The following is a 12,877-nucleotide window of genomic DNA, read 5'->3' as shown; positions in this document are numbered from 1 at the left end:
TCCCACAGCAGCCAAAGTGACCATTTGGGCAGCTATGGTCTCATTCTAGGCGGGGTGGGTGTGCCTATGCAAATGAGATCGGCCCCTGAAGTTCTTTTCCACAACTTGCCACACCTCACCACCAGATGTCAGGGTGGAGCTCATCCTGACACTGCTTACACACATACCAACTCCCCCCAATCTGTGACCATACCAACCACCTCCCCTTCCATTCAGAACCACATAAAATCCTGGAGGCAACTGCTTCTATGGAAAAGTAATATTAAGAAACTATTTAATGCCGTTATAGCCAATTGAGATTTGGCAGCTGGAAACAAGGTATAGAGGCAGCATTACCAGGCTAAAAGCCAGCTCTCAATGGTTGGTCAGCAAGTGCTGCACAAACTAAAGTATTGGAACTACTATCCTGGCAATACAGAGCCGGAAAAGCACTCTTAGCTACTTGTGCTATTTGACCCTCTTAAATCATCTGGGGACCCATTCAACAGTGATTTGAGGGAGCAGATATCAACTCCAGCATCTTCTCCAGATGTTATCCCCAGCCAGCAAGATAACATCACCTCTGTCTTCTTGGAATGAACCTCAGCCACCTAGCCACCAAAGCCTCAGTCAGACATCAGGAGAGCTGAGAAGCTGCATCATCAGGAATGGATGAGAGAGAGATGTAGGGCTAGATCACCAGGCTGGCTGAGCAATATGCTCTCAGTCACCTTTCCAACCCCCATCCCCAGTCTTGGGGTTGGTCAAAGGCCAGTTTGCGCCAATATAACGTAGAGCAGGTGCTCTAAGTTACACTAGCAGAAGTGGTCCCCTAGGGCCGACTATGCCAGCTTCAGACCATCTAGTGATTCTGCTACGTCAGGGGAATCTCCAACCACTCCTTTTGGGCAGCTCTCTGGCTGTTCTCCAATTTAGAGCCAAGTGTCTGGTATTCTACTCCACTATACAACACTGATCAGTGGTTACTCTCCTTTCTGCTAATGTGCCATGAACTAAACAAAACAGTTAAGGTGACCATCTTAGTTTGTCAGCAGTTAATCCATTCTCAAGAGCTGTTACTCCTGCCATCTGCAGCAGATTGACCTTAACTTCCTGCCATTATTTTTGCTGTCTTTTGATAACTCTGAAAATCAAAGTGGCTTTATCAAACAATGGTGAGTTGGGTTCTGAGTGGAACAGCAAAGGAGCACATCAAAGCCATATTTGATCCAGAGGACTGAGACAACATTTGATCTTCATTTGTTGTCTTTCAATGGCCTGTGCCTGCATTGGAAGCAAAGTACTTTTATCTTTATCTGGTTTTGATGATTTCACTGGAATCTTCAGTAAAAATTAATGAAACCTGTTCTCACCAATAGTTTTCCCTCTAGGATGTATTATGTCATGTAGCAAGACAAACAGGAAAAGCTGGCAAATAGATGTTTTCCATGGTCATAAAAAGTAATACAAAAAACCCAAAGATTAAAAATTTTTCTGTCAAGCAACAATCTGCCTGCCATTTAGGACATAAATAAGTAACACAAAGGAAGAATGTAAAAGATGGATCTAGGTCATTTGGAAAGGAAAAGCAAATACCTTCAGCCATTTTCCTAGCAATTTAGCAGTCACTTCAGAAGACAACATAAAATTTACACCATTAGCAGAAGAAAAAAGTAAGGTAATCTTCTGCCAAAGGAGTCATCTTCTGCATGTTGCCTGATTGTGGGTTTTTTCTTTCTTTTATTCCATCTCCAGGTGTACCAATCTTGCTGTGAAATGAAATAATTAACTGCTGGATTGCAAAGGAAGGTGATAATTTGCAGCACATTCTCTGCTCATTTTCTTTAGAAAATTTAGTGGAAAAAACTCAGTTCTTCTCAAATGCAATTTCTAATTTTGCTTAATGGCTTCTACTTTCATCTCAGGAATAACTGATTTCTTTCCATTTTGTTTAAAAATAAATTGATCTGTCCTTTGTACATTTCAATCCCTTGGAGAGTACTTTTCCAGTAAATGGTTTAACAGATTTCAAACCAGTTTGTAGTATTTACTGAAAAATTACTAGTAAATGCTCAGCTTGTCTACTGTTATCCTGGACTCACAGATGATTACAGGGGTTACAGTGGACAAGAAGCTGGATATGAGTCAACAGTGTGCCCTTGTTGCGAATAAGGCGAACAGCATTTTGGGCTGTATAAGTAGGAGCATTGCCATCAGATCAAGGGACATGATCATTCCCCTCTATTCGGCATTGGTGAGGCCTCATCTGGAGTACTGTGTCCAGTTTTGGGCCCCACACTACAAGAAGGATGTGGGAAAATTGGAAGAGTCCAGCAGAGGGCAACAAAAATGATTAGGGGGCTGGAGCACGTGACTTATGAGGAGAGGCTGAGGGAACTGGGATTATTTAGTCTTCTGAAGAGAAGAATGAGGGGGGATTTGATAGCTGCTTTCAACTACTTGAAAGGGGGTTCCAAAGAGGATAGATCTAGACTGTTTTCAGTGGTAGCAGATGACAGAACAAGGAGTAATGGTCTCAAGTTGTAGTGGGGGAGGTTTAGGTTGGATATTAGGAAAAACTTTTTCACTAGGAAGGTGGTGAAGCACTGGAATGGATTACCTAGGGAGGTGGTGGGATCTCCTTCCATAGAGGTTTTTAAGGTCAGGCTTGACAAAGCCCTGGCTGAGATGATTTAGTTGGGGATTGGTCCTGCTTTGAGCAGGGGGTTGGACTAGATGACCTCCTGAGGTCCCTTCCAACCCTGATATTCTATGATGGGTTTGGAAAGGACCTCTTGGGTCATCTACTCCAGCCCCTTTACATAAATATATCTAATCTCAACTCAAAAATGGTTAGTGAATTTGCTATAATTACTTTGTTAGGCAAAACTGTTTTATCATCAGATTGTCCTTACCAGTAAATATGATGGCCTGATTCTACACTTCAATACACTATTTTTACATTGGCTCCTTTGAGGTCAGAAGAGTTACACTGGAACACAACTAGTTTAATGGAGTGGAGAATCAAACTATTTTATTTCTTTATTCCTGGTACCAAATGAGTGCCTTTGTTAAGAGTCCATTAACTCTAAGTCCATACTCATGTTGTTTCCTCTTCATTCCCTTCATTGGGATAGGGATGTGTAGGAAAAAAGACAGGTTTGCACCTCAGCAAAAGGCAGGTCACTCATATTCCAAATCCTCTGGATCTCCTGGGATCCACATGGATCTCAGCATGCCCCATAGGCATGGAACTATCCAGATAGAGGCCTCAGGCCAGATGTACAGAAGTATTTAGGCTCCTAAAGCTGTGGAGAAGCACCGAGTGGGATTTACAACAGCAGCTAAGTGAGTTAGATGCATAATTCCCATTGACTTTGAATGGGAGTTAGGTGCCTAACTGGCTTCCGACCTTTTGTGTATCTCACTAGGTGCCTATTTGCATCTTTAGGCACCAAATACCTTTTTAAGTCTGGGCTCTTGTGACTCCACAATCACTCTCACTTCACTGAATGTCTCCAGCCTCTTGGCAGGAGCCAAGCTTGCAGGGGATCCTCTGAATTTCAGCCCAGTAAGAGACTTACCTCATAACTTTCCATTCTGTGTTCACGCAGATCATCTCTGATATTTTGAAGCACTGTTTATTTATGGATGTTTTAAATGTATTTTATGTTATCCTCTAGTTATAAAACACCAGACAGCATCTGAAAGTGATGGCAATTCTGAACATGATGGATGAGGCTCCTCCCACCCCCAGCTCCCATCAGTTTGCTAATGAGGAGTCATTTGTTAATTTCCTCAGATAAAACTGACAGACAATTACCATTCATTTCATCCCAGGCAAATGGATTCCTTTCAGAGCTTTCTGGCTCTCTTTTGATAGCAGGGATTATTTAAAAAAACCCTGCCTGCTACAACACTATCTCTCTTCCAGAGCTTTAATAATTTATCTTCTGTTGCTTTGAATTGTTTTTTGTCTTTTTTTTTCCCCTCCCAAGGGTCTGCTCATTTATATATATTTGCACCTTTGCTGCTCAGAATACTAGGTCTATATTTGCTTCTTGGTGACGCATTTAAAAAGAGGGAAATTTTTGTACATAATTTTTCTAGAAATACTTGCTAAATTGGTGAACATTTATTTTTAAAGAAGTCTGTGTTACAGAACTTAGTGAACCTCTATTTACTTCTCATTTTTTAAACTAGAGACGAGGAGGATTATTTCAAGTGCATTTGGTGTATGTGATACAGTACTTCAACTAACACAAGCCCACCCTGGGCCAGATGCTTAGCTGTGCTAGGATAGGTTTGCACTGCTCCCCTGGCACAGAACAAGCCAGTTTGCTAAAGTTCTGGAGGATTTCCCTTGGATAAAGAGGTGCTAGGGAGATGCAGAACGCTTATGGCTGATTCTATGCAACTCACCGCCTACAGCTGGTGCAAGGGGCATGACTGTGATCCTTATGCCCCGTGACAGTCAGCTGTCATAACAACCCCTTAGGGTCACAGGCAGATGGTACAACTTAGAACAGCCTGAAGGCTGCACTGTGTTGTTCCAAGGAATTGGCCCAGTGCAGATCAATTTAGGATTGAAGGAATGCAAATGTAGCTTTAAGACCATTTTGCATATCTCTACACCCACACGCTTCCTAGAGCTTTGCCAAGTGCTCCTTGGCCACAGTTCAGAATCTGGTCCATTTGTCCTTCTGGGACTGAACACTGCCAGCCGCTGTAATAATAAACATTATTAAGGACTCCCTCCCCACTCTATTGACAAAAAGAAGTTAATTGTAGAGCTCATGAAAGGTGCCAGATAGACTGGTCTGGAAAGTGAATGATTCACTTTATCCACAGAACAGCTACAATATGCAACAACTTGTGGCCGCAAACAACAGATGTCATAGTCAAAAGCTCAGCTGCACACAGGACTTGATCCTATGCATTGAAATCAATTGCAAAGCTTCCACTGACTTCAATGGTGCAGGAATGGGGTCAAAGGTGGTACTGGGTATACAATCTCTACCTCCAAAAATGCAAGCCCTTGAGCCAAAGGACAATGTCTATTAGCAATGGAACTAATAGGGATTAAAGCCACTCTGGCCAGCCACTAGTGACAGTTTTGGGGCAAGTCTGATATTCCTTTCAGTAAGATGCAGTGACACACACAACTGGGCCTTTGTACATCAGTGAATGCCGCTTAGTGGACCCTTGAGCTGATGCAAATCTCCTTGAAGGATCAAGACCTTAGCTCCTACATTAGGAGCAGCGGTATTAAAAGTTTTCTCTCACGCATTGCCTTTCTTTCACATATTGTATTGCCATGCAAATCTCCATGCGTCTTTACTGTTTGGCATCTGTCTTATGGATTCCTGTATGTTTTGGGCTGGCCTGGGCTCACTTCACATAGACCATCAAGTAACTGTTAGATAGTAACGTGCTTCAGATATTCCCAACTGGGCCATATTTGAACAAGGGTCCTAGACATAAACTGAGACCTAGATGTAAACAGAGACAATCCCTATGTGTGTACAACACCTGGCACAATGGGACCTGACTGGTGTTTCTGAGGGCTACCATAGTACAAATAAACAAAACCAAATAAATAAATCATGCCAATAAATAAAAAGAACAATAAGTCACGTGGAAGATTACATATTTGATTAGAAACCACTTCCAGGACCCAGCCTTTATATTTCTGAGACTATATAATGCTGCTAAATCTGTATTTGGAGTTTTTGTTAAAACGAAGCGATCCCCTATCCAATGTGTAATTTCCATTGTTTTCTTCTGCTATTTGAACAAATCAAATTGCACTTTGTTTTTTTAAACACACCTTTTTGTTCTTCTTCACCTTGCAAACCTTGCAGCGGGTGACCCAGTTTCAGAAAGGTGGGGCAGTCTGAAGCATTAAGGGAAAATGTATCCCTTTGTAAGAGAAATGGTGGCTACCTATGAAGTAAATCAAAACCAGAAAGACCCCAAATGTCAGAGGATTTTGCTCATTGTTAGCACACTGGGAATTCATTTTTTCTTTTAGCTGAGTGATTCCCCCCCCCTTTCCTGCCCAAAGCCATCCACCTCTCATACATATCCAAGTTGTAGGCAAATGCAAAACACCAAACATTGATGGAGTCAGCAGAAACAAGGGTGCTCATATATACTTGCTCCACAGTAAAACATGCATAAGCTGCACACATACGATGTAAAGGGGTGCAAAAATTATCCAGGGTCAGATTTAATTTAGGAATAAAAATGTGAACTCAATTAATCTGTGTTAGAATACACCATCCCCTCCTCCCCGCCCCAGCTGGATCTTGACAAATCATGAGGAGATTAAACATTAAACAGTTTCCTTAATCTTTGTTCTTTAAAGAATAATTAGCCATCACTTCCAAAGAAACCTGTTCCTTTTTGCAATGCACATATATTTGTGTGCTGTTTCATAGTGAAACTGTTTTAAATGAAGCTTAGTACTATGCAGACCAGAGGAGCCAGGAGAGAGGTTCATATCTGACATGTCTTGTGCCTGGAGACTATTTCTTGCACAGGCTATGAGGTGGTGAATCATTGAGTAAGTGTTCCCGATTTCTAACTTCTGTGAATTTAAAACTGGAGTGGTCACTTAAACCAAATGTCAGATGATTAATTCCTTTCTCTCTCTCTGTAATTCCTAAGTGGCATTTGGTAATCACACATGGCTCCATCTCATAAAGTATTGATGTCACAAGCATTTATTGCTACAGTAATCAGAGGAGGGAAAGGTTACTGTCTATGTATGTGCACATTCATATGTATGACTTCTGCCTATTCTTTGTGTCTCTCCCTTTGATTCTTCAACACATTAAAAAGAATATGTAGAATCTAGCTGAGCACCAGCCTACAGGGAGGGGAAGGCAGTCCAGGTTAGCTTTCAGCCTTACCACAATGGCCTAGCGAGGGCAGGGGGTACTTCCAGCTGAGCTCTCTGAAAAAAGGCTGCCTAAAAATGATTGTTTAAATTTCAGCTGTCCCTAGGAGAATGTCGAGCACTTCTTTTATGTGACTATTTTTGTTAATGTGCTGCCTCAGACTGGTGAGAGCTACATATGCTCTATTATTTTGTTCAGGTTCAATTCTTCCCCCAGTCCCACTGAGCACAGGGGAGGGGGAACAATCAGGGACCTGGTAATGTCTCCCTGATTCTGTGTCAGCCTAGCCATGGCATGATTTAAAGCAGCCTGAGTGCTGCTCTAACTTACAGCACTTGCATAAGATCCCTAAGGACCTAGATCAGTGAAGGATTGGCAAAAGTGCAGTGGATTTATGTCCACCCAGATATGTCTTCTCCCTCTCCTTGCATTCCCACTATACTTTGGGGAGAGAGTTGGGCTTTGGAACTAGCTCCACTGATTTTACACCAGATGGGAGATAAATCTTCTGTGTACCACTGATGATCAGCCTCTGTCCCCTTTGTGCCTCTTGAGGAGCACAAAGAATCCTGACCATGATGGATCTGCCCGTGTACTTTTATTGTAATACATACTGTAGATTGGATACACACTCATCTATTTATACCTACAGCCAAGGTCTCTTTGCACATCACAAGGCTGTCTGAGCAGTCTGGTCAGTTCCACAAAGCTTGGTGATGATCCTGCCAGACTTGACGTGGGAGTGTGACCACACTGTCGAGAGAGTGGAAATAAACTTTGTTAGAAGCATGAGATAAATATGGAATCAGAAAGAAGCAACTGTGAATTTGTGGACTGCCGCTAATGTACAAGTAAGCTGATAATTCTGGGGCTAGCATCCTAGCGGTGAAAGATTAAACTCCAGCTAGTTCATTACTGCGAGTTACCCAAAGGGGAAAATACTTTTAAAACAAAACCACGTATGTGAAGGCCTGATCCAAAACCCATTTAAGTCAATGTTCAGTTTCCCATTAGTCAATACATTTTAAAAAAAAGTTATCTACGCTCAGTCTACCCAAAACTCAACATTTATTGCCAAGCAATGCATTATGAGTAAGGACCCACAGCATGTATAGGAGCCAACCTTTCAGAAAATGATGAGAAAGCAGAGCCGTGTGAACAACTGATTTTTCAGTTGGTTGACAACACCAAAAAAGTCGGAAAACAATTGTTTCAAGTCAACCCGGAAACAAAGTTTTTCAAAAGCATTGGTGAATCAAAAAGTAAAAAGTTGTGAGTCAAACAAAATATTTTGCTCAGCTTAATTAGTTTCATTTTGATTCTAAGCTTTTTCAACATTGGTTTAAAAAAGTAAATAAAAATGGAAGGACATTTCTAAAGGAAAAAGTCATTTCAAATAGAAAAAAAACCCCAAACATTTCATTTTAAAAATGTCATTACAAATTCCCAAAATGTTTTGCTCTGCCTGAATCTGCAGTTATTGCTGAAAAAAATATTTCAGCTGAAAAAAATTCACCCAGCTGAACTGACCAGACTGCTCAAACAACCTTGTGATATGCAAAGAGACCTTGGCTGCAGGTATAAATTTTACCCACGAAGAGGGTAAAACACCAGCAGTGATTACAACACTGATGATGATGTAGGGCTAGACAGTTCGAAAAGAGCATGTATCACCTGTGTTGAGAGGTATGTTGGTACCTCACTGGTAGCTCCATGGGGGGAAGAAAGGATATTTCTGCACAATGCAAAATTAGACTCTGAAACTTCCACTTCCCACTTGTAAAAGGATGGCAGTGGTAGGGATGTAACCAATCAAAGAAAATGGGAGGCAAAGATGAGTGAACCCAGTGTTGCCATCCCTCCTACACTTCTTCTGGAGTGGGCGGGCATATGCAGTACATGCATCTTCACACCAGGTCCCACTACTGAACCTCAGTCCTCAATTGGATCCTCATGGGCACACCCTGGCAGCTGTATGGAGTTCCACGGTTTTCAGAGCTGAGCCTGCACAGATCTGATTGTAAGACTGGAACCCTGGTGACCAGTGTCTGCTTATTTCCTAATGCAAAATTTGGGTTTGGACAAAAGTATTTGCTCTAAGTCAGAGTTAGCTCATCCGTTTCTTTAAAACAGACTTGGGTAAACTACAGCCCGTGGGCCACATCTGGCCCATGGGACCGTCCTGCCCAGCCCCTTCCCCACAGGGACTCCACCCCGCTGCGCCGCCAGTGCTCTGGCCCGCAGCTCCTGCCAGGCAGCGCAGGCGGCGGGGCTGGCTCTGGTCAGGCGGTGGGGCTGGCTCTGGTCAGGCGGTGGGGCTGGCTCTGGTCAGGTGGTGGGGCTGCAAGCTCCTGCCGCTCTGAGTGGCATGGGGAGGGGGCGGGCAGCGGGGGGGGGAGGCTCCAGGTACTATTTCACATCAACAATCACACTCACATAGGTATGGTAATACTAAGATTTATCAGCACTGTTACAGTAATTTCACCAAATTCTACCTTGCAGCATACTCCACAAGCTCAAATATCCGCACAGCGTTGGATCTTCTTGCCTAATTATACGCTTTATTTTTATTTATCTTTATTTTTTCACCTGCAGAGCAGTTTGACCTCATAATAGCTACATACATGGCCTTCCTTCGTTGTTTCTCTGCTTTTTTCCCCCTTGTTATTTTGATTAATCACCTGCTTCTTTTGCATCATTTAATTCCATCACTTCTAGTGATGTGTTTATGTTTCTCTCTAACGGCTGAGTTCTGGCCCCCTAATTCACAGTGGTCCGCTACTTCACACTATTGAAATCAGGAGGATTCTGTGAGGGGAAAGGTGCTACTGGGCCTGAGTCAGGATGACAGATTCAGGCTCCTCGTTCCTATTTTGACACAAAGAGTCTCTCACGTCCTAACTGTACCATTCTCATGTGATACTCCAGCAGCGGAGTTCTTATCAGGGTGAGTGTAAATGAAAAACAAGAAAATTTGCTTGACAGAGTCTTCACTGGGAATCTTCCTTGCAGCTTAACAGGCTGCTTGGAGAGCAGATGCTTGAGTATGTGTCATTTATTGACCTTGCCACTTTGACCATACAGCAACAGCAGCGGTATACATCAGATGGCCCAGGCACACCTGTCACATCCGCTCTCCCGGGGAATTGACAGATTAACTTTAACATTCAGCTTGGCTTAACGATGATGTATCCAACACCACCTGAAGTGAAACAGAAAAGAGGCCACGGTTACCCAGACTCTCGACTGAACAACAATAACAATAGATTTTTTTATTTCACTGCATTATTGAAGGCTAACAAATGCCATTTTATCCACAGCTGCTGCCCCTCAAGATTTCTTCTACATATGTGCTTTGTGTTTGCCTTACTGGTTTTGTAAAAAGCTGTGCACACAGTGCTAAATAAGCAATTCATACTAATACTTACAAACAACAACATGGAAATCTAGGCTTCCCTGGAGCCCAGAATATTTCTATATTACTCCGATGCCTGAATTTAACTACATGGGCCATATCCAAGTCCGCATGTGGAAGATAGTCATTAAGGGCCAGATTCTGTTTTCAGTTACTACATACACTGGTGTAAGGCCTTGAATCCAAGTTAAACACTGAGTCGGATAAAGCCTGTGAAGTTACTCCAGATTTATCCCAGTGTAAATGACAGCTGAACCGGGCCCTTAGGGCATAAATACAAGTTGGGATTCAGTTGTGTGGAATGAGCCAAATAAGACAGGTGTGGGTCCCAAGCGCAGTAGGTGGGCAGGCTGGAACAACGTGATTGGCAGGCTGCGAGAGTTGTACTACCTGGTGTGCAGAGGCCAAGCAAAAAGCTGTTCACGGACACAGTAGAAAGCACATTTGACAGGCAGGAATAAACCCAGAAGAATGATGCCAAAGACAGAAAAAACAAACACTACAGCTGCCCAGGCTACCCACGGAGAAGATAGTTCAGGACCAACCAGGGCCCTAAAGACCCCTTTCCGTTAAATAATACATTGAAAATATGGCCAATATTCAAAATCTATTTCAAATATCATAACACTGGAGCCTTTTTAGACTATGTAAAATATATAGACTATATTGCATATACATCATATATTTATAGCCAGTTTGTTTTCACACTGTGTCAGTAAGAAGCAAAAATGGAGCAGTGAAACAGGTATAGTCAATATATTAAAGATATTTAACAAAAATCAATCAGGAAAATATAAACGTAATGGGACAGCTCCTGACCTGCGTAATGGCCCCTTTGCAACACTTGGAGCAGGTGTGGTCACCCCAGTTCAGAACGTGAACTTTTCACAAATCCATATAGAAGCAGTGCGTCATTTGTGCCAGGGCTGAGCCCCGGCACTTCTAGGCCTGGCAGTTCATAGCCCCGGCACCTCTGGGCTTGTCGCATCAGTTGTGAAAGTAAAAAATTGTTTGAGCCCTGGCATCTCTTTCATTACAAATAAGCACTATAAATAAGCATGTGTGGATCTCACCCAGCTCCAGACCAAATGCACTACATCCCCCCGCCCCCTCTCATATTGTAGTCCCAGCTTACCTTCTTCCTGGAGTTTACCTTGTCTGGTACTAAAATAATAAAACAAACCTCGGGTCAAACTTTCTTCCCAAACTTGGCTACAGCATCCTACAGCATCCGCTGCAAGATCTCTCTCTCCTGCAGACCCTTGTTCTCTCTGCCCACCAGGATACTACAACCCTTCTTCTATCTTGGCTGAAGCTAACAAGGATCCACCTGCTAGGAGTATAATTTGGTAGTAATTGCACATCCTACCTTTATGCAGGATTCAAGCACTTAGTGTCAGAGTGACTCGGAAGAGGCCAGCATTCAAGGTCCAGGAATCTGCCATCCCGTTACGCCAAATGACAGAAATTTAATTCTTGGATACATATAGACCGTTTCTGACGAGTTGCCCTGCATGCTGCTACACTGGTCTCAGGAACAATAACCGAATTCCTTAAACCTACCTTTCACAGTTTGATCCCTCTGCTGCTCCTCCCCATGGAATCTATGCTCCTCCCGCATTACTGCAGTGGTCATGGCACAGTGCTTAGGCCTTGCTATACTACTAGGAAGAAGCAGATCAGGACAGAGTAGGCTGTGCTCTGCATGACCCCAGAAAACATAAAAACGCCTGCGCATCCAGACTGCCTTCTCCGCTCCACAATCTGCTGTAAGGAACAGCACCGTTAAATGTTAATCATCAGGTCCATCTCAACTTCATTTTTCTGAACCTACTCACATACTATCAGTCTATTGGCCAAGCTCTAGTGCTGGGCATGGCACATCTGAAATGCCCATCAAAAATGCAACACAGGGCCATATTCTACCGGGCCCAATCCTGCCTCTCTCAAGCCACGATGAAACTGAAATTTAGACTTGGTCCACACACTTCGGAAGGAGCTTAAGCCTTCTCCACTAAGCGGTAGTTAGAGAGCTAAACCTTGCCTGACATCTTTTCACCACATCCCACCCTCTTGCAGCCTCAGCTAGTTTTTAGGCAAGCTTCCATTTACCCAGGTCTGCTATTCAGGAAGTTAAGATCCCTTCTGTATTCCGAAGCAAGACTTTGGGGAAATTTCAGCATTATTCATTATTCTTATAAATCTACCAACCAAATTGCACCAGGTGCTTTAGTAGGACCCAAGAACAAAAAGTGCCTGCCTAAAGAGCTGATCTTCTAAATAAGCAGCGAAAGTTCTTAAAAGTGTAGCCCAGGTTTTACATGGGAACCAACACACAGTAGAACAGGATATTTTGTGGGTTTAACTTAGCTTCAGGGCAACGAATAGCCAGGCCAGCCATATTTAATAAACCTACATGTAGTTTATCTTAACATAAAATGTACGAATTAAATATTTTCCAGTAGCCTCATCTGCCATGCTCAGTATTTTAAATGCTCCTGACCTTTGGCCATTATAGACAAGCAGGGAAGAAGGTCTCATCATTGCCAGGTGTTAAGTACTGGCCCCCCTCCAGAAG

Source organism: Eretmochelys imbricata, chromosome 2, assembly GCF_965152235.1.
Source record: "Eretmochelys imbricata isolate rEreImb1 chromosome 2, rEreImb1.hap1, whole genome shotgun sequence".
NCBI lineage: Eukaryota > Metazoa > Chordata > Testudines > Cheloniidae > Eretmochelys > Eretmochelys imbricata.
Note: the sequence above shows the minus strand (reverse complement) of the source record.